This window comes from Leuresthes tenuis, unplaced genomic scaffold, assembly GCF_036924035.1.
Source record: "Leuresthes tenuis unplaced genomic scaffold, fLeuTen1.0.hap1 SCAF_74, whole genome shotgun sequence".
Classification (NCBI taxonomy): domain Eukaryota; kingdom Metazoa; phylum Chordata; class Actinopteri; order Atheriniformes; family Atherinopsidae; genus Leuresthes; species Leuresthes tenuis.
This window is the reverse complement of record NW_027325428.1, coordinates 6789-28876: the sequence shown is the minus strand read 5'-3', so window position 1 is coordinate 28876 and position 22088 is coordinate 6789. Positions and strand designations below refer to the sequence as shown.

At 41.9% G+C, this 22088-nt stretch overlaps 1 pseudogene; it reads right to left on the bottom strand.

The window, feature by feature from the left end:
* Positions 1 to 4134: 4134 nt before the first annotated feature.
* LOC140286149 (U2 spliceosomal RNA) lies at positions 4135 to 4311 on the bottom strand (annotated as a pseudogene).
* Positions 4312 to 22088: the final 17777 nt, after the last annotated feature.

The following is a 22088-nucleotide window of genomic DNA, read 5'->3' as shown; positions in this document are numbered from 1 at the left end:
CACCTTCTTATGGCGGAACACCTCCGCTCCCTCTTTTGATGGTGTAGGTTCGGGCATTCGAACCTTTTCTTACCCGCTTTTTACAAACTATGCTCGGACATTCAAACCTTCTTGTAGCCGAACACATCCAGTCCTGCTTTTGATGATGTATGGTTGGGCATTCGCACCTTTTTTTTTACCCATTTTTGAGGAATTATGGGTGGACATTCACACCTTCTTGCAGCTGAACACCTCCTCTCCCACTTATGATCATGTGCGGTTGGATATTCGAACATTTTTTTTCATGTTTTCTAGCAATTATTGATGGACATTCAGACCTTCTTGCAGCTGAACACCTCCGCTCCCGCTTTTGATGGTGTATAGTGGGGCTTCCGAGCCTTTTCTTCCCCGGTTTTTACAAATTATGGTTGGACATTTAGACCTTCTTGCAGCCGAAAACCTCCGTTCCCTCTTTTGATCATACATTGTCCGGCATTCGCACCTTTTCTTACCCGCTTTTTACAAACCATGGTCGGACTTTCACACCTTTTAGTAGCCAAACAACTCCGCTCCCGCTATTGATTGTGTACAGTCGGGTATTTTAACCTTTTCTTACCCGCTTTTTACCAATTATGGTGGGACATTCACACCTTCTTACAGCGGAACACCTCCACTCCCTGTTTTGATCATTTATGGTCTGGCAATACTACCTTTTCTTACCCGTTTTTGAGTTATTATGGCTGGACATTCACAGCTTCTTGCAGCCGAACACCTCTTCTCCCGCTTTTGATGATGACTGGTCCGGCATTCTTACCTTTTCTAACACATTTTTCAGCAATTATTGTTGGTCATTCACACCTTTCTCATCAGCTTTTTACAAATTATGATCTGACATTCACACCTACTTGCAGCCGAACACCTCGGCTTCCGCTTTTGATGGTGTATATTTTGGCATTCGAACCTTTTCTTACCCGCTTTTTACAAACCATGGTCGGACTTTCATACCTTCTTTTAGCCGAACAACTCCGCTCCCGCTATTGATTGTGTAGAGTTGGGTATTTTAGCCTTTTCTTACCCGCTTTTTACAAACTATGGTCGGACATTCACACCTTACAGCGGAACACCTCCGCTCCCTCTTTTGATGGTGTATGTTCTGGCATTCGAACCTTTTCTTACCCACTTTTTACAAACTATGCTCGGACATTCACACCTTCTTGCAGTGAAACACCTCCGCTCCCTCTTTTGATTGTGTATGTTCGGGCATTCGAACCTTTTCTTACCCGCCTTTTACAAACTATGGTCGGACATTCAAACCTTCTTGTGGCCGAACACATCCACTTCTGCTTGTGATGATGTATAGTTGGGCATTCACACCTTTTCTTACCCATTTTTCAGTAATTATTGGTGGACATTCAGACCTTCTTGCAGCTGAACACCTCCGCTCCCGCTTTTGATGGTGTATAGTCGGGCTTTCGAGCCTTTTCTTCAACGGTGTTTACAAATTATGGTTGGAAATTCAGACCTTGCAGCCGAAACACTCCGCTCCCTCTTTTGATCATACATTGTCGGGCATTCGCACCTTGTCTTACCCGCTTTTTACAAACCATGGTCGGACTTTCACACCTTCTTGTAGCCGAACAACTCCGCTCCCGCTATTGATTGTGTACAGTCCGGTTTTTTAACCTTTTCTTACCCGCTTTTTACCAACTATGGTCGGACATTCGCAGCATCTTACAGCGGAACACCTCCGCTCCCTCTTTTGATGGTGTATGTTCGGGCATTCCAACTTTTTCTTACCCGCTTTTTACAAACTATGGTCGGACATTCAAACCTTCTTGTAGCAGAACACATCCACTTCTTCTTTTGATGATGTATGGTTGGGCATTCGCACCTTTTCTTACCCATTTTTCAGGAATTATGGGTGGATATTCACACCTACTTGCAGTCGAACAGCTCTGCTCCCACTTTTGATTATGTTTGGTTGGATATTCGAACCTTTTCTTAACTGCTTTTTACAAACTTTGGTCGGACGTTCACACCTTCTTGCAGCCGAACATCTCCGCTTCCGCTTTTGATGGTATATATTCGGGCATTCGAACCTTTTCTTACCCACTTTTTACCAACTATGGTCGGACATTCACACCGTCTTTCAAGTGTAACACCTCCGCTCCCTCTTTTGATGGTGTATGTTCGGGCATTCGCACCTTTTCTTACCCGCTTTTTACAAACTATGGTCGTACATTCAAACCTTGTAGCCGAAAACCTCCACTCCCTCTTTTGATCATACTTTGTCGGGCATTCGCACCTTTTCTTACCCGCTTTTTACAAACTATGCTCGGACATTCAAACCTTCTTGTAGCCAAACACATCCACTCCTGCTTTTGTTGATGTATGGTTGGGCATTCGAACCTACTTGTTGCCCGCTTTTCATTAATTATGGGTGGACATTCACACCTTGTCACAGCCAAACACCTCCGCTCCCTGTTTTGATCATGTATGGTTGGACATTCGCACCTTTTCTCACCCGCTTTTTGCAAACTATGGTCGGCCATTCACAGCTTCCTCTCCACCATACTTGTATGGTGGGATATTCACACCCACTTGCATCCGAAGATCTCCGCCCCCACTTTTGTTGATATTTAGTCGGTCATTCACACCTTACCCGTTTTCTTGCCGCCAAACACCTCTGATCTCGCTTTTGATGATGTAAGATTGGGCATTCAGACCTTGCTTTTCCTGCTTTTCACCAACTATAGATGGACATTCACACCTTCTTGCAGCCGAACACTTCCGCTCCACCTTTTAGGTTTCTATCACACCTTTTTTTTCACCGCATTTTATAGATTATGGTTGGAAATTCTCAACCACTCATCCGAAGACCTCTCCTCCCGCTTTTGTTAATATATTTGAACTTTAGTCAGACATTCACACCTACTTGTAGCCGAACACCACCTCTCTAGCTTTTGATGAGGTATGGTCCGGGATTCTTACCGTTTCTAACACATTTTTCAGCAATTATGGTAGGATATTCACACCTTCTTGCAGCTGAACACCTCCTCTCCCACTTATGATCATGTGCGGATTGATTTTCGAAAATTTTCTTTCATGTTTTCTAGCAATTAATTATGGACATTTAGACCTTCTTGCAGCTGAACACCTCCGCTCCCGCTTTTGATCATACATTGTCAGGCATTCGCACCTTGTCTTACCCGCTTTTTACAAACTTTAGTCGAACATTCACACCTTTTTGCAGCCGAACACAGTTTTTTGCAGCCGAATTTGGGCATTCGCACCTTTTCATACCCACTTTTTACCAACTATGGTCGGACATTCACACCGTCTTACAGCGGAACACCTCCGCTCCCTCTTTTGATGGTGTATGTTCGGGCATTCGAACCTTTTCTTACCCGCTTTTTACAAACTATGCTCGGACATTCAAACATTCTTGTAGCCAAACACATCCACTCCTGCTTTTGATGATGTATGGTATGGCATTCGAACCTACTTGTTGCCCGCTTTTCATTAATTATGGGTGGACATTCACACCTTGTCGCAGCCAAACACCCTGTTTCGATCATGTATGGTTGGACATTCGCACCTTTTCTCACCCGCTTTTTGCAAACTATGGTCGGCCATTCACAGCTTCCTCTCCACCATACTTGTATGGTGGGATATTCACACCCACTTGCATCCGAAGACCTCCGCCCCCACTTTTGTTGATATTTAGTCGGTCATTCGCACCTTACCCGCTTTTGGCAAACTATGGCCTTCTTGCAGCCAAAAACCTCTGATCTCGCTTTTGATGATGTAAGGTTGGGCATTCAGACCTTGCTTCACCTGCTTTTCACCAAATATAGTCGGACATTCACACCTTCTTGCAGCCGAACACTTCCGCTCCACCTTTTAGTTTTCTATGGGGCATTCACACCTTTATTTTCACCGCATTTTATAAAAACACCACAGGAACACCGTATTGAGGCTTTGTTCTGACCGCTCATTCGGTGTCGCGTTTCTTTCAAGCATTTCTCCTGGTTAGCCCGCACTCGGCTCGCTCCCAGAGCCGTGTTAAAGTCTACTTCGCATTCACTCTCTTTTCTCAGCAGACTAAAAGAAACTTCCATCCTGCACCGCTGTTAGCTTTTTCACAAGAGCAGAGGAGAGCGCACCGTTCCCAGCGGCACTGCAGTACCGGGTCGATTCTTGGAGTGAACGGAGCAAGCTCCTTTTTCAACTCCTATTGATAAAAATCCATTTAATATGTAGTCCTTGCATAGACATATCACATATTAAACTGATAAGTACAGATGGATTATGTGCAATTAGTAAAGAGAGTAGAGGACGATCTCTCTCGTTGGAAGTCCTTACCTATATCACTTATGGGGAGAGTTACAACCATTAAAATGATGATACTACCAAAAGTTAACTATTTGTTCTCAATGATCCCCATAAAACCATCTGCTACTTGGTTTAAGTCACTAGATTCATGCATCTCCAAATTTCTGTGGAAAAACAAACCACCACGTATTAGTTTAAAAACCCTACAGAAGACCAAGGACAGTGGTGGATTAGATTTACCTCATTTTCAGCACTATTCCTTAGCCAATAGGTTACAATATATATCAAAATGGTTTAAACCTTGTTGTTGTCACAGTTCCCAGAGACGTTGTAATCGTTGAGGATTCTATATTCACCCCCTCATTAGAGGCACGTGTTGCAGATTGATGACACTGAATCTTCTTCTCTGTTCATTGCTGGCATCATTCCCAGCATCGTAAGTGTTCGTGGCATTGTTAGCCTCTTCTTCTGGATCTTGATATCGAGCATCCTTTTGTATTTCTGGTTTGTAAGTCCTCTCTCTTCGTTCACCGGAGTCTTCGTCTCTTTGTCCTTGAGTTTGGTGATTTTTTCTTCTTTTGATGCCTTGACACAGTGTGACAGGTGATACCACATGGGAGATCCTTTAACTTGGACTGCTGTCCCTGTGCTGCGAAATGGCTGTGCTGCTCAAATGGTCTCTCCTTCATCATATACACAGTTATTTATACATCACCTTCCACCATGAAGCGTTGTCCCTTTTTGTTTCTCTCTTTGTTCTTAAAATGCTGTTATAAATGTCTAAACCAATCCATTAAACTAGATCATTTTGGCAGTAAAGCGATCTACAATGTGCTTGGTCGCAAAGCTGCTCATCTGTGGTAAACAGCTCTTCAGAAAGGCATTCTTCAATTGATTTCACTCATTTTATGTAATATTTTTGTGATTTCCTACAAAACTACACTTCTTCTCCCATCTGTCTGAGTATTTAATATTGTCTGGGTCCCGTTAAAACATGTATTTTTCCCATCTAATTCCTTGTTTGCTTTAAAACAAGTATTCCCCATTTTCTATCCCTTCAGTAGCCAACCAGTTTGTATGGAGTACACTGGAGCAACTTGACTGATCAGTAAAACACTGCTTTTGTTGTCACCGCAAGGCTTCCCCCGTCGGTTGTTTCACTGAGACACTACTGAGTAACTACAACTCAACACAGTTTATACACATAACATTCATATACATACTAACAAACAAACAAACAATAATTTATCGCAATTTTCTCATCTCTGTTTGAACGTACACCCAGGTAAATATTCCTGTAGTCTTCTCATACCGACTATGGACCCATTCATTGTTTAACTTCACTGTTTTGCAAATCCTAATTGAATATTACACATTGACATTGAACTTTACTGGATAAGCAGGTCTTCATTGCATTCAGCAGCCTATATGTGAGCATTTATGTGTAAGCTGTTCTTCTTTGCATTTATCAGCAGCAAGCAATTCTTCACTGCACATGCATATGTAAATAGTAAAACAATTCCAATGTGTTAGCGAAACCTTCTATATCACAGTGGTTTCTAAGGTCTATTTTAAGTTCTTTGCCATCAGTGAGATGACATTGTTTACAAAGTGTGTCAAATTATCACTGAAGATCTTTTCAGGAATTTCAAATCTAGAAATGAGTTATTTTACGCGTGATTTTGCTACTGAGAGTGCATCTGCTTGTGCACATGGAAATATTTCAGACCATTTGGTAAAAACCTCTGTTGTCACTGAGCAGAATCGTTTCCCTTAACATTAATTTAGTTCAATGAAATCTACAAAATAATGAAATAATGAAATCCAAACAAATATGTTGAAAAAGATACACTGGCTTAGGGAATTATCTTCGTTTTGGTCTTAGATTGCCCTGTGGAATGTATTTTGCACATATTTGACCTGCTAGACAAAACTTTATTCATTTATTTATTCTAAAAAAATGTTTTTAATAATTAGTAAAACCATATGCTGTAAAAACCTTGTTCATTATTGCTTCCATCCCTCCTGTTGAGACATGACATGGTCCGTGGCTCAATACTGCAGCATATTTAAACAAATTCTTTGGCAGTATGGTTTTCCTTCCGGTCATTCATACGAGTCTATTGTAGATGGCAATTGAATAACATCTAATAATGCTAAAATATTTGTAGTTTATACATTTAGCTGTGGATGTCAACATACCTGTTTTTCCAATGCTGTGTTAACACATGTACAGTTGAGAAGGCATACTGACTGTCAGTGTAAACGTTAACAACCTTTTTGTTATTTAATTTACAAGCTTCAGTTAAAGCTACCAATTCGACTGCTTGAACAGAGTAATTTTTTGGTAGTGGTTGTTTTAAGAAAACTTCAGTTTCTGTTACTACTGCAAATCCTGTAGCATTTGTGCCATCAGGGTTTTTTGCTTGACCTGTTGAATAAATATAGTTATTTCTGCATTTTCATAACGTATATCAGTTAAGTCTGGCCTGGGTAAAACACTGATGGTTATTTCTGACATGCAATCATGAGGCTTTCCATCTGTGGGGTAGGTAGCAGTGTGGATGGATTAAGTGTAGCACATCTCTCGACAACAAGGTGTGGCTGTGAAAGAAGAACTGTTATGTAGGAGAGATGTCTGGTAAAGATATTTTGTTAAGTAACCATATCACAGCCACTGCATGAGGTACCTTAAGTGTTAATGGGTGAAATAACACCATTATTGTTGATGCCTGCACTGCCAATGGCTTCTGGCCATTGATTCAAAAGTACGATCTTGTCCCTGTTTCCCCCTTTCAGTGGACACTTGCCCCTAATTACCGCAATTCAGCAGGGGGTCTTTCATTAGGAGTACTGGACTCCCCCGTGCACGGTTTCAGCTCCGACCCTGGAAAGCGGAAAAAACGTTGAGATCTGGTTTGAGGACCCAATTGTTGAGAAAAGTCTCTCAATGAGACTCAGAGTTGCTGGAGTCAGTTAATGCAAATGTTTAATCTTGCAGCAAGTTCAAGAATGTGTGTGTGAATGGGTGTATGTGTGCGAACGTGTGTGAGTTTGTGTATGTGAGAGTTTAATGAACCTGTTATCCACAGGCAGGTCTTAACTAGTATGGCACAGGTCCAGCCTGTCTCATCTTTTTTGGAAGGTCCAGCGCTCGGCCGTAACCCTTCTGTCTGTTTGGACTCTCACATACATTCGGTTAATCATAGAAAAACGAGAACAAAACTTTTTAGCCCCTTAAATTCATAAAACAGACATGGTGCAGTTATTTCCATTCTAGAAAATAAGAGTAATCACCACCATTCCTATAAATTCTGGATATTCTAACAATCTGAATCTTTTTTAAATGTTCGATGAAGCCCTTTGCTGTTCTGTTTAGAGACTCAGCTGATCATAAACCAAGTTTTGCTCTTGAACCAAGCTTCTAAACTCTTCACCTTTTTCATTTCTCAGTTAGTATTCACTTTAAAACTGATTAAAAGAAAAATTAAATGAATGCCTATCAACAAATGTGGGATCTAAACTCTAGTGCTTTCTCTAAAATAATTTCCTTTCTCAATTCAGAAATGTGTGTGTGTAAGTCACAACACCTGTGACACCAAAACGGCTTTCTTTTCTCTCTTTTCTCTACACTCTGCACTGTGAGCACACACACCAAATCAGAAAGGCTTTTTTCTCTCTTTTCTACATTATGGACTGTGGGGACACAAAACCGCTCTCTCTCTTTTTTTTTTTGATTGTGTGCCAGGGCGTTGTCTCACGTATTAGATTATGCTTAAGATACGAATGGGTTTATCAGTCACATCAGAATCCGTACATACTGATCCTCCCGTAATAAAATGGTCGGATCTTATCAAACACACTTTGTTTCTTGTGACAAGTCAGCGAAACAGCGTATACACGTCAAGACACTGAATCAAGTTTGCCACAAGAACTCATAAGTTTGGCAGTATTGCTCTGCCGTCAGCAATCATACACCCATTTTATTTTCATGAGACATGTGCAGGCACCTGTTCATCTACTGTTCTATCACTATGAATTAGTTTATCTATTATCAATAAGGATACTTCTACAACTACTATCAAAGTATGTCTTCTTATGTTGTCAGTTGCTATATATGAATAAGTGGGTTGCTACTGAAAAGCATTAAGCATGTCACACAGCCCAAACATATAACATTTCAGGACACACCACACAGTTAACAACCACAGTGAAGCGTGTCAAAGCCCAAACATGTAACATTCAACAGGACACTTACACAACACATTCAAATCAAACAGTCAGACAACATACAAGAACATATACCCCAGCCGGGTAGGAAGGTCCAGCGCTCGGCCGTAACCCTTCTGTCTGTTTGGACTCTCACATACATTCGGTTAATCATAGAAAAACGAGAACAAAACTTTTTAGCCCCTTAAATTCATAAAACAGACATGATAGTCTGAGACGATAGGACTGCTTTTTAGTTTTTATTTGAATAAAAGAGGGTTTCCCGGTTGTGTCATTAGTGAGACAGAGATTTCATGGGTAAGTGAAACTTTTGAAGCAGTCCGAAGAAGTGTGAAGTACTCCGAAGAAGTGTGAGTACAGATTAAGGTCCTCATTGGAGACGTCCTTTGAGTGAAGGAATATATTTCCCCATTCCAAGTCTGAGAATGGGAAACAGTAGGTCTCAGACTTTTGACCCTACCGGGGGACCTAAGCATGATGAAATGAAAAAGACATATGGTCCAGAGGTTTTCCACCAGAAGGTTCTTTTAGTATGTTAGAAATAAGAAAATTAGAAGAAAAGTTTTGCAAATATGAGAAAGAGATGAAGCAAAAAAAAAGAAAATTAAGTTTAAATAAGAAGTAAGAAAGGTATAGAATTTTGGAAAAAATAAAGTGTATTAAGAGAAAGAAAGGAAAATGTTAAACAAATGCCATGACGGAATGATGATAATAATTTAGTATTAGCTGTGCCGGATCCAGACCTGGACTCCTGCCCTCCACAACGCCTGCAACAACAACAGCCAGCCCTGCCACAAGCCTCTGGCTCTCGGGAAGAAGGGACTTCTTCCATCCTCCCTCGGGAAGAAATTCCATCATTCTCACAACATCAGCTACATAGGTCTGATGATGAGGAAAAGGAAGACGTTTGGTTCTCCAGCGTACCTGCCCAAGAACTTTTAACGCAAGTGACAAAAATCCTTTACCCACAATCTGGACTTCAGAGATCTAAACGTGAGAAAAAACAAAACCAGATTCAAACCATGCCTATGGTTAAAGTTGCAGTTCCCACTGGACCATTACTGGTTTATCGACCCTGGACTGAGACTGACATCATGGAAGCATAACAATGCTTACCAGATCCAGAGATTTCTGGACCCCATTTTGCTGACGAGTTGCGAGATTTCTGCGCACAATTCTGCCCGACTGGGGTTGAATTGCGTCGCATATTGGCAAAAAAGTTCAAACCGTCCGACCTCTGCAAAATAGAGGCCAGTATGCTACAACTGGATTTGCGACCTACCAACAGTGAACGAGGACATAATGATAACGCTCAATATGAAGCAGCCAACCAAAGACTGTGTCAAGCCATCACCACTCAATTTCCAACCAAAATCAATATGTCCCACATTTACACCTGCAAACAGAAACCTGGTGAAGGGACTGATGATTTTGTACACCGCATCCTTGAGGAAGTCAGCAAGCACAGCGGTCATCAGAGACCAAGGGATTTGGGTAATGAATCAGGACCATGGGAGAGTATTGCATGCAATGCAATAATTAAAGGCCTCATGCCAGATGTCGCCACTGAAGTAAAGAACATTTACGTGGGATGGTGTGAGGGTCCTCGTTTGGCTGACGTTCGCCGATATGCTCGCCATGCTCATAACCAAATTGAGACGCGTAAGACAACCAAAAGGGACAAGTGTGAAAAGGAGCTGCATTTGGCAGCCATGACCATGTATTACGCAGTTGGTGTAAACAGAGGACGAGGCCGAAGTCGAAGACGTGGACGTGTGGGATCAGAGCTATGATCCGAATATTTGTTTTTACTGTGGCCAGACTGGACACTGGAAGAAGGACTGTCCACAGCTGAAAAGTGATGAAATTGGGCAAAAGGCTGACTGAGGGTGGGAGGCAGGTTCTGGACGTCACGCAGCAGCGGAGCCTCCACTAATGGGTGATAGCACAAACACACTCACACATTTTTCCTTCTCTGTGTAGTGAAGAAACGCTTGCCGACTGTGATTCACGTAGTAAAGTTTTGCATGCTATTTCCGTCCTAGAGCAAAGATATTTCTCTCAGAATATGGGAACTTATGTTCATCAGTAGTGACGTCAGGGGAGTTTTATTGTCCTCCAAAGTTAAGTGGAAACCACGTTTACTCTATGTCTGCCTCAGGCCAGGTTGTGAAGGAGAAAATGACAATGCCCATTGCGTGTTGTCACTCCCGATGAGCTCTCCTTCAAACACTAATTTTTGTTATCAGAGTTGTGTCCCATTAACCTGATGGGCTGTGATCTCATGTGTAAATTAGGCATTATTTTAACTTCTACACCAGAGGGTGTTAAGGTTATGTTACAGCCTGACAAAGTTTTCACAGCAGTGCAGTTTGATTCATCGGCACTTACATATGCTTATGAGTGGAAACTTCCCAGCTCTCCTTTTTCACAACAACTAGTGGAAGAAGCAAAAGTGTTAGTTTCACCCCTTTCTGATTTCATGCAACCTACTGATTTGCACTGCACATCACACATTTCTTTGGGGCCTGACAATGACTATGAGAAGAAGTGAAAAAATATGTGCGCCTACTTTATTGGCTGTGTCGCTCACTCCAGAGCACTTCGATTTTTTTAATGTTTGTGGTACTCGCCCTCACATTTCCTTGGCCAAACGTACACACTGGCAGTGACAAGGTGTGGGAGAGTTTGTTGCTACATGTCAGAAATAAATGGAGTGGACTGTTTCACCTGCTGATCCAAATTTGATGTTTTCTGAACGATTGTCAGCATACAAAAAAACATTTTTGAGTACAATGCATTGTCAAAGAACTGTGGACTTAATTCCTACCACAGAATCACATTTTGAAGCATGTTTTTTATCTGAAACAGATTTGTCTTCGATACCCATGTTGGCTGAAGTGCCCAATGATCTTTGGGCTAAGAGCAAATATGATGTGGGGTTGATAAAAGGCTGTGAACCAGTAATTGTCACCCCTAAATCAGACTTTTGTCCATGTAAAAAACAGTACCCTTTTAAGCCTGAAGCAATTAAAGGGATTAAACCTGTTTTTCAATCTTTTCAGAAAACAGGCGTTATTGTTCCTTTTGAAAATTCACCTGTGCTTACTCCATTGTTTCCTGTTAAAAAGATTAAAGATGCTGGCCAGCCAGATGAATGGCGTTTTGTACAGGACCTCCAAGCGGTGAATGCTGCAGTTCAGCCACATGCTCCTACTGTGCCCAACCCACACACTATTTTGTCTCAAATTACATCAGATGCACAGTTTTTCTCAGTGGTTGACTTGTCGCCAGTGCACCCTGATAGCCCATTTTGGTTTGCTTTTTAGTTTGAAGGGAGATCTTGGACTTTTACCCGGTTATGCCAGGGGTACTGTGAAAGTCCCACTATTTACAATGCTGCCCTCAAAGCTAGTCTGGATTAACTTCAATCAACCACAGGCTCTGCTCTTTTGCAGTATGTGGATGACATCCTTTTATGTGGTCCATCTAAACAACAGTGTGAAAAAGACAGTGAATCTGTTGAAACATCTTCCTTCTTATGGCCATAAAGCCAGCCTTTCTAAATTACAGTTTGTACAGGACGAAGTCACCTTTTTGGGTCATGTGATTTCTAAGGATGGGCGCTCACTTTCTCCTAAACGTGTTGCTGCAGTTCAGATCATTCCTAAACCGGTTACTAAAAAACAGCTTATGTCATTCTTAGGTATAACATCTTACTGCAGGAACTTTATTCCTAACTACTCTTTTCTCGAAGCTCTCTTAGGTGCTCTTATCCATGGTAAAGGCAGCTGCAGTTCTGACATGCAGCTCCAGTCAGCTGATCGTGTTCCATGGACTCCTGAGGCTGAATCAGCCTTTAGTGAGCTTAAGCTGGCTCTTCAAACAGCACCAACACTTGGCATTCCAGATCCTCATAAACCTTTCATACAGGCAGTTGATGAGAAGCATGGTTGTATGACATCTGTTCTTATGCAGGAACATGGGGCAGGCAAAGGCCAGTGGCTCATTTCTCAGCAAAACTGGACTCTGTGGCTGCAGGCCTGCCTGGTTGTCTTCGTGCTGTTGCAGCTGCAGAGAAAGCTGTCCTGGCCTCCCAAGATATTGTGGGCTACGCTAATTTGACTGTTTTGGTTCCTCATACTGTTGCCATTATTCTTCTCGAGCAGAAAACTTCACATCTTTCAACTGCTTGTTGGCTCAGATACACCTCTGTGCTCCGTGATATGCCAAATGTCACTGTTAAACGTTGTACTGTTCTGAATCCTGCTACTTTGCTTCCGACTCCTGAGGATGGGGAGCCTCATGACTGTGAAGCTGTTTTGGAACAAGTTTGTACACCCCGACCTGATCTTTTAGAGACTCCTCTTCCAAACTCTGACATGATTCTTTTTGTAGATGGATCAGCTTTGCGTGATCCAGCCACAGGTACTAACTGTGTTTGGTTTGCAGTATGTTCTTCACATGACACTTTGTTGTCTGGTTCTCTTCCTAAACATTTCTCCGCTCAAACTACTGAACTTATTGCACTTACTGAAGCTTGTAAGTTGGCAGCTGGTAAGTCTGTCACTATTTACACAGATTCCAGATATGCTTTTGGTGTTGTTCATGACTTTGGTGCGCTGTGGAAACACAGGCATTTCCTTAAATCAGATGGTAAAACTATTCTGAACTCCAAGCAGGTTTCTGATCTTCTTGATGCGATCCATTTGCCTACAGCAATCTCGGTCTGTAAGTGTGCGGCTCACACTAACTCAGACGATCCTGTTGCTTGTGGTAATGCCAGAGCTGATGCTGCAGCTAAGCAAGCAGCTAATTTTTTTCCTGTTTTTGCTTCCCTCTCTTTGCAGGCAGAAGACTCCCTCACAGATGTCCATGCTTTGCAAACTTTTGCCTCTGCAGATGAAATTTGGTCCTCTGGACGCATTTGGTCCTCTGTGGGTGCAACTCATACGGATGGTGTTTGGATGGGACCTGAGGGTAAACCCTGTCTACCTAAACATTTTTTTCCTCATTTTTCAAAATTGACACATGGGTTGAACCATGTGTCAAAAGGAGGGATGCTGAATGCACTCACTGCTCAGTGGTTCACAAAAGGGTTCAGTTCATATGCGCAAAAATACTGTCAGTCATGTATGGTTTGTGCCACACATAATGTAGGAAAGGCATTACACACATCGCAAGTTGCACACCCTCCACCAGAGAAACCTTTTGAACATTTGATGATGGATTTTGTTGAACTCACACCAGCTGAAGGAAAGAAATATGCACTAGTAATAGTGGACGTGTTTAGTAAATGGGTTGAAGTTTTCCCTGCAAAACATGCAAACAGTAATGCAGTGACTAAAGCACTGCTAAACAGAAATCATTCCTAGATGGGGCATTCCAGAGAAGATCAGCAGTGATAATGGCACACATTTTGTAAACACTGCATTGACTGAGGTTGGTAAATTCCTGGGAATAAGCTTGCGCACACATTGTGCTTATCATCCACAGAGTGGAGGTGCTGTGGAAAAAGAAAATGGTACATTAAAGTCCAAGTTAGCCAAATGTTGTGAAGAAACAGGTCTGCCATGGACAAAAGCATTACCTATTGTGCTTACCTACATGAGAATGAGAATCAGAGCTCAAGTGAATCTCAGCCCATTTGAAATTTTATTTGGCAGACCTCCTAACCTGGGATTGGGACCTGTAACCAGACCCCTCCCTTCCACAACTGTTTGTGATGATGCTATGTTGTCTTACTGTCGAAACCTTTCCACTGTTCTATCTCAAGTTTCACAGGCAGTAAAAGCAGCCCTTCCAGCCACAGAAAACACACCACTCCAACCAGATGACAGGTGGTGAAGGAACTTCGCAGGAAACATTGGAAGTCCAAACGTTGGCAAGGCCCGTTCCAGGTGCTACTGGTCACTCACACAGCTGTTAAAGTTGCAGAGAGAGCAACCTGGATTCATGCCAGTCACTGTAAGAAGGTACCAGAACCAGTAGATGACTTCCACCCTGACATACATCAGCCTAACCAACACGCCCGGAAGGACAAAGATAAGAGTCAGCAGTAAAAGCTGTACTCCACCGGTGTGTTAAGTGCTAGTAACCTCTGACACCGAAGATTGAAACATCCTTACTGAGACCAGCGATGAAGATGATCATACACATGCTGTGAACCATGGAAGAAACTGTTTGTTGTTTGTATTTTCTTATTTGTAACCAGCATGTGCACATTGTATCTTGATTTCACAGGAAGCAATAATACAGGGCTGCTGTATTTCCCCACGACCCGAGAGACCACCAGACGCCCGAAGCCACACAGCCCCCCCCAGCACACACCCAACCGCCCAGAGCGACGGGACAGCAACCCACCACCACCACCACCAAGGGAGTCTTCTGATCAAGCTAATCAGAAGGGACCAGAGAGAATTAAATTCAGCCAATTGATGTTTTGAGGAAGCAGACATTGTTTCCATGCTAATATAATCTAAAAGAAAATTTCTAAACTGGTTAATACACAGATTGTTCTTCGCTTTCCAGTTCATGAGAATAGTTTTCTTTGCTATACATAACACTGTGAGGATCATGTGTGCTAAGCTAAATTCCACGTTGATGTTGTCTAAGTCACCCAGTATGCACAGTGTGGGGCATGCAGGAATGCTACACTTTAGTCATGTTGATAGGTCCGCACAGACTTCAAGCCAGAACTTCTGGACAGGCGCACAAAACCACAAAGCGTGTGCATAATCATCAGGTGTGTTATCTGTGCAATGTGAGCAGATGTTTGAGTGTGTTAAACCCATCCTGAACATCCTTTGTCCTGTATAGTGTGTTCTATGAAGAATTTTGTATTGTATGAGCTGTAAATTAGGATTTCGAGTCATTCTGAAGGTGTTCAAACATATATGTGGCCAGAAGCTATGACTAGAACTGATGGATAAATCTGCCTCCCATTTTGAGGACGGTAGAGACATTGTGTCATCTATCTTAGACAATAATTTATATATTTTTGATAGTAGTTTTGGGGTGCAGATGCTTAGAAATTCTACTACCCTAATCGGGAGTTGTAAGTCTGGTTGGTGGAGGATATATTTCTTTTTTATTATAGACTTAAGTTGTTGATATTCTAGGAATTTATTGCTGCCTATCTCATGTTGTGATATGAGCTCATCAAATAAAATAAAATGTCCATTTTGGATTATATGTTCCAGATGTTTGATTCCTTTGATCTTCCAGAGAGTAAAGTTTAGCATTTTTTTGTTTTGCAGGATGTCAGAATTGTTCCAGATGGGTGTAAGCTTACACGGGACAAGTGAAGACTATGTTATTTTAAGAAATTCCCACCAGGCTGTCAGAGAGGTGCTGATGTTAATGCTTTTGAAACATTTGTGATTTTTTACGTTTTGACTAATAAGTGGCAGGTCAGAGATTTCCAGATTATCACACAATGCTTGTTCTATATTTATCCATGGTTCATCTATTGGGCTAGGTTTAAACCATTTTGATATATACTGTAACCTATTGGCTAAGGAATAGTGCTGAAAATTAGGTAAATCTAATCCACCCTGTCCTTGGTCTTCTGTAGGGTTTTTAAACTAATACGTGGTGGTTTGTTTTTCCACAGAAATTTGGAGATGCATGAATCTAGTGACTTAAACCAAGTAGCAGATGGTTTTATGGGGATCATTGAGAACAAATAGTTAACTTTTGGTAGTATCATCATTTTAATGGTTGTAACTCTCCCCATAAGTGATATAGGTAAGGACTTCAAACGAGAGAGATCGTCCTCTACTGTCTTTAATAATTGCACATAATTTAGCTTTGTTAGCCCTGAGAGCCTGGAGGAAATGTTTATTCCTAAATATCTAATATTTCCTGACTGTAAAGTGATCGCAGGTATATTCTGGTCCCTATAGTTAATGGGCAGAACTGTGGTCTTAGACCAATTGATAGAGTAGTCAGAAAGTGCTGAGAATTTATTTATGAGTGTGATCGTGTGAGTGAGAGACGTTTGTGAGTTCTGAAGGAAAAGTAATACATCATCAGCATAAAGACTTATTTTATGCTCAATATTTTGGGGTTGGATGCCTTTAATATTTCTATCTTGTCTGATAGCAGCTGCTAAAGGTTCGATGAAAATAGCAAAAAGTGAGGGAGAAAGTGGGCAACCCTGTCTTGTACCTCTCTGCAGACTGAAGCTTGGAGAAGTTTGATCATTTGTCCTGACACTTGCACTTGGGGAGTCAGTTATTTTCTTTTGAGGAGATAAGAGGCTTTAATAATAATATCTTGCAAGAGAGAACAACACAGTACAGAATACAGAGTTGCTCTGACCACTGAAGCAAAAACACACAGTTATATTGCCCACTCATCACGTCATCTGTTTTTGGGTATAGTTGATTGTTCTTCTAACTTTCCTCCCCAACCATTAGTTGAGGTTACCCAGACACACTCGTAAATACCAGCCTAACCCTGTCCCCCCTAAAGTGCAGCTATCTCATAATAACAAGCCCACCATTGTAAAGAGGAATTTAAGAAAACAGGGCAGGGTGGTACCTTGCAGCTCAGTGTTTTGCAGGTTATACACAGTAACACTCAATGCAATGCATATAAGAATTATTTTCCATTACATTCCTCCCTTTTGATTATAATAATACCATTATATTAATCAACCCAAAAGAAACAAGGAAAATAATAACTTTATCTGTAAAACATCAGCCTGCATTTGCACACAACGTGAGTTTAAAATGCAGGCATCATAGTGATAAAGGGTCCAATGATAAACAATCAAAACATGAACAATTAAATATGATTATCTTCATCCCTCTCTAAGTCAGCGTCACTAGAGGAAAAATTTTGAAAGCAAAAAAGTTCTTTGAGTCATTTGAATCATTTGGTGAGATACATACAATGAGGCCTTTCACACAGGGAAAAATACAGCAGCCCTGTATTATTGCTTCCTGTGAAATCAAGATACAATGTGCACATGCTGGTTACAAATAAGAAAATACAAACAACAAACAGTTTCTTCCATGGTTCACAGCATGTGTATGATCATCTTCATCACAGGTCTCAGTAAGGATGTTTCAATCTTCGGTGTCAGAGGTTACTAGCACTTAACACACCGGTGGAGTACAGCTTTTACTGCTGACTCTTATCTTTGTCCTTCCGGGCGTGTTGGTTAGGCTGATGTATGTCAGGGTGGAAGTCATCTACTGGTTCTGGTACCTTCTTACAGTGACTGGCATGAATCCAGGTTGCTCTCTCTGCAACTTTAACAGCTGTATGAGTGACCAGTAGCACCTGGAACGGGCCTTGCCAACGTTTGGACTTCCAATGTTTCCTGCGAAGTTCCTTCACCACCTGTCATCTGGTTGGAGTGGTGTGTTTTCTGTGGCTGGAAGGGCTGCTTTTACTGTCTGTGAAACTTGAGATAGAACAGTGGAAAGGTTTCGACAGTAAGACAACATAGCATCATCACAAACAGTTGTGGAAGGGAGGGGTCTGGTTACAGGTCCCAATCCCAGGTTAGGAGGTCTGCCAAATAAAATTTCAAATGGGCTGAGATTCACTTGAGCTCTGATTCTCATTCTCATGTAGGTAAGCACAATAGGTAATGTTTTTGTCCATGGCAAACCTGTTTCTTCACAACATTTGGCTAACTTGGACTTTAATGTACCATTTTCTCTTTCCACAGCACCTCCACTCTGTGGATGATAAGCACAATGTGTGCGCAAGGTTATTCCCAGGAATTTACCAACCTCAGTCAATGCAGTGTTTACAAAATGTGTGCCATTATCACTGCTGATCTTCTCTGGAATGCCCCATCTAGGAATGATTTCTGTTTAGCAGTGCTTTAGTCACTGCATTACTGTTTGCATGTTTTGCAGGGAAAACTTCAACCCATTTACTAAACACGTCCACTATTACTAGTGCATATTTCTTTCCTTCAGCTGGTGTGAGTTCAACAAAATCCATCATCAAATGTTCAAAAGGTTTCTCTGATGGAGGGTGTGCAACTTGCGATGTGTGTAATGCCTTTCCTACATTATGTGTGGCACAAACCATACATGACTGACAGTATTTTTGCGCATATGAACTGAACCCTTTTGTGAACCACTGAGCAGTGAGTGCATTCAGCATCCCCCCTTTTGACACATGGTCCAACCCATGTGTCAATTTTGAAAAATGAGGAAAAAAATGTTTAGGTAGACAGGGTTTACCATCAGGTCCCATCCAAACACCATCCATATAAGTTGCACCCACAGAGGACCAAATGCGTCCAGAGGACCAAATTTCATCTGCAGAGGCAAAAGTTTGCAAAGCATGGAGATCTGTGAGGGAGTCTTCTGCCTGCAAAGAGAGGGAAGCGAAAACAGGAAAAGATTTAGCTGCTTGCTTAGCTGCAGCATCAGCTCTGGCATTGCCACAAGCAACAGGATTGTCTGAGTTAGTGTGAGCCGCACACTTACAGACCGAGATTGCTGTAGGCAAAAGGATCGCATCAAGAAGATCAGAAACCTGCTTGGAGTTCAGAATAGTTTTACCATCTGATTTAAGGAAATGCCTGTGTTTCCACAGCGCACCAAAGTCATGAACAACACCAAAAGCATATCTGGAATCTGTGTAAATAGTGACAGACTTACCAGCTGCCAACTTACAAGCTTCAGTAAGTGCAATAAGCTCAGTAGTTTGAGCAGAGAAATGTTTAGGAAGAGAACCAGACAACAAAGTGTCATGTGAAGAACATACTGCAAACCAAACACAGTTAGTACCTGTGGCTGGATCACGCAAAGCTGATCCATCTACAAAAAGAATCATGTCAGAGTTTGGAAGAGGAGTCTCTAAAAGATCAGGTCGGGGTGTACAAACTTGTTCCAAAACAGCTTCACAGTCATGAGGCTCCCCATCCTCAGGAGTCGGAAGCAAAGTAGCAGGATTCAGAACAGTACAACGTTTAACAGTGACATTTGGCATATCACAGAGGTGTATCTGAGCCAACGAGCAGTTGAAAGATGTGAAGTTTTCTGCTCGAGAAGAATAAAGGCAACAGCATGAGGAACCAAAACAGTCAAATTAGCGTAGCCCACAATATCTTGGGAGGCCAGGACAGCTTTCTCTGCAGCTGCAACAGCACGAAGACAACCAGGCAGGCCTGCAGCCACAGAGTCCAGTTTTGCTGAGAAATGAGCCACTGGCCTTTGCCTGCCCCATGTTCCTGCATAAGAACAGATGTCATACAACCATGCTTCTCATCAACTGCCTGTATGAAAGGTTTATGAGGATCTGGAATGCCAAGTGTTGGTGCTGTTTGAAGAGCCAGCTTAAGCTGACTAAAGGCTGGAGCTGCATGTCAGAACTGCAGCTGCCTTTACCATGGATAAGAGCACCTAAGAGAGCTTCGAGAAAAGAGTAGTTAGGAATAAAGTTCCTGCAGTAAGATGTTATACCTAAGAATGACATAAGCTGTTTTTTAGTAACCGGTTTAGGAATGATCTGAACTGCAGCAACACGTTTAGGAGAAAGTGAGTGCCCATCCTTAGAAATCACATGACCCAAAAAGGTGACTTCGTCCTGTACAAACTGTAACTTAGAAAGGCTGGCTTTATGGCCATAAGAAGGAAGATGTTTCAACAGATTCACTGTCTTTTTCACACTGTTGTTTAGATGGACCACATAAAAGGATGTCATCCACATACTGCAAAAGAGCAGAGCCTGTGGTTGATTGAAGTTAATCCAGACTAGCTTTGAGGGCAGCATTGTAAATAGTGGGACTTTCACAGTACCCCTGGCATAACCGGGTAAAAGTCCAAGATCTCCCTTCAAACTAAAAAGCAAACCAAAATGGGCTATCAGGGTGCACTGGCGACAAGTCAACCACTGAGAAAAACTGTGCATCTGATGTAATTTGAGACAAAATAGTGTGTGGGTTGGGCACAGTAGGAGCATGTGGCTGAACTGCAGCATTCACCGCTTGGAGGTCCTGTACAAAACGCCATTCATCTGGCTGGCCAGCATCTTTAATCTTTTTAACAGGAAACAATGGAGTAAGCACAGGTGAATTTTCAAAAGGAACAATAACGCCTGTTTTCTGAAAAGATTGAAAAACAGGTTTAATCCCTTTAATTGCTTCAGGCTTAAAAGGGTATTGTTTTTTACATGGACAAAAGTCTGATTTAGGGGTGACAATTACTGGTTCACAGCCTTTTATCAACCCCACATCATATTTGCTCTTAGCCCAAAGATCATTGGGCACTTCAGCCAACATGGGTATCGAAGACAAATCTTTTTCAGATAAAAAACATGCTTCAAAATGTGATTCTGTGGTAGGAATTAAGTCCACAGTTCTTTGACAATGCATTGTACTCAAAAATGTTTTTTTGTATGCTGACAATCGTTCAGAAAACATCAAATTTGGATCAGCAGGTGAAACGGTCCACTCCATTTCTTTCTGACATGTAGCAACAAACTCTCCCACACCTTGTCACTGCCAGTGTGTACATTTGGCCAAGGAAATGTGAGGGCGAGTACCACAAACATTAAAAAAATCGAAGTGCTCTGGAGTGAGCGACACAGCCAATAAAGTAGGCGCACATATTTTTTCACTTCTTCTCATAGTCATTGTCAGGCCCCGAAGAAATGTGTGATGTGCAGTGCAAATCAGTAGGTTGCATGAAATCAGAAAGGGGTGAAACTAACGCTTTTGCTTCTTCCACTAGTTGTTGTGAAAAAGGAGAGCTGGGAAGTTTCCACTCATAAGCATATGTAAGTGCCGATGAATCAAACTGCACTGCTGTGAAAACTTTGTCAGGCTGTAACATAACCTTAACACCCTCTGGTGTAGAAGTTAAAATAATGCCTAATTTACACATGAGATCACAGCCCATCAGGTTAATGGGACACAACTCTGATAACAAAAATGAGTGTTTGAAGGAGAGCTCATCGGGAGTGACAACACGCAATGGGCATTGTCATTTTCTCCTTCACAACCTGGCCTGAGGCAGACATACAGTAAACGTGGTTTCCACTTAACTTTTGAGGACAATCAAACTCCCCTGACGTCACGACTGATGAACATAAGTTCCTATATTCTGAAAGAAATATCTTTGCTCTAGGACGGAAATAGCATGCAAAACTTTACTACGTGAATCACAGTCGGCAAGCGTTTCTTCACTACACAGAGCAGGAAAAATGTGTGAGTGTGTTTGTGCTATCACCCATCAGTGGAGGCTCCGCTGCCGCGTGACGTCCAGAACCTGCCTCCCACCCTCAGTCAGCCTTTTGCCCAATTTCATCACTTTTCAGCTGTGGACAATTGCAGTTTTGTTTTTTCTCACGTTTAGATCTCTGAAGTCCAGATTGTGGGTAAAGGATTTTTGTCACTTGCGTTAAAAGTTCTTGGGCAGGTACGCTGGAGAACCAAACGTCTTCCTTTTCCTCATCATCAGACCTATGTAACTGATGTTGTGAGAATGATGGAATTTCTTCCAGAGGGAGGATGGAAGAAGTCCCTTCTTCCCGAGAGGCTTGTGGCAGGGCTGGCTGTTGTTGTT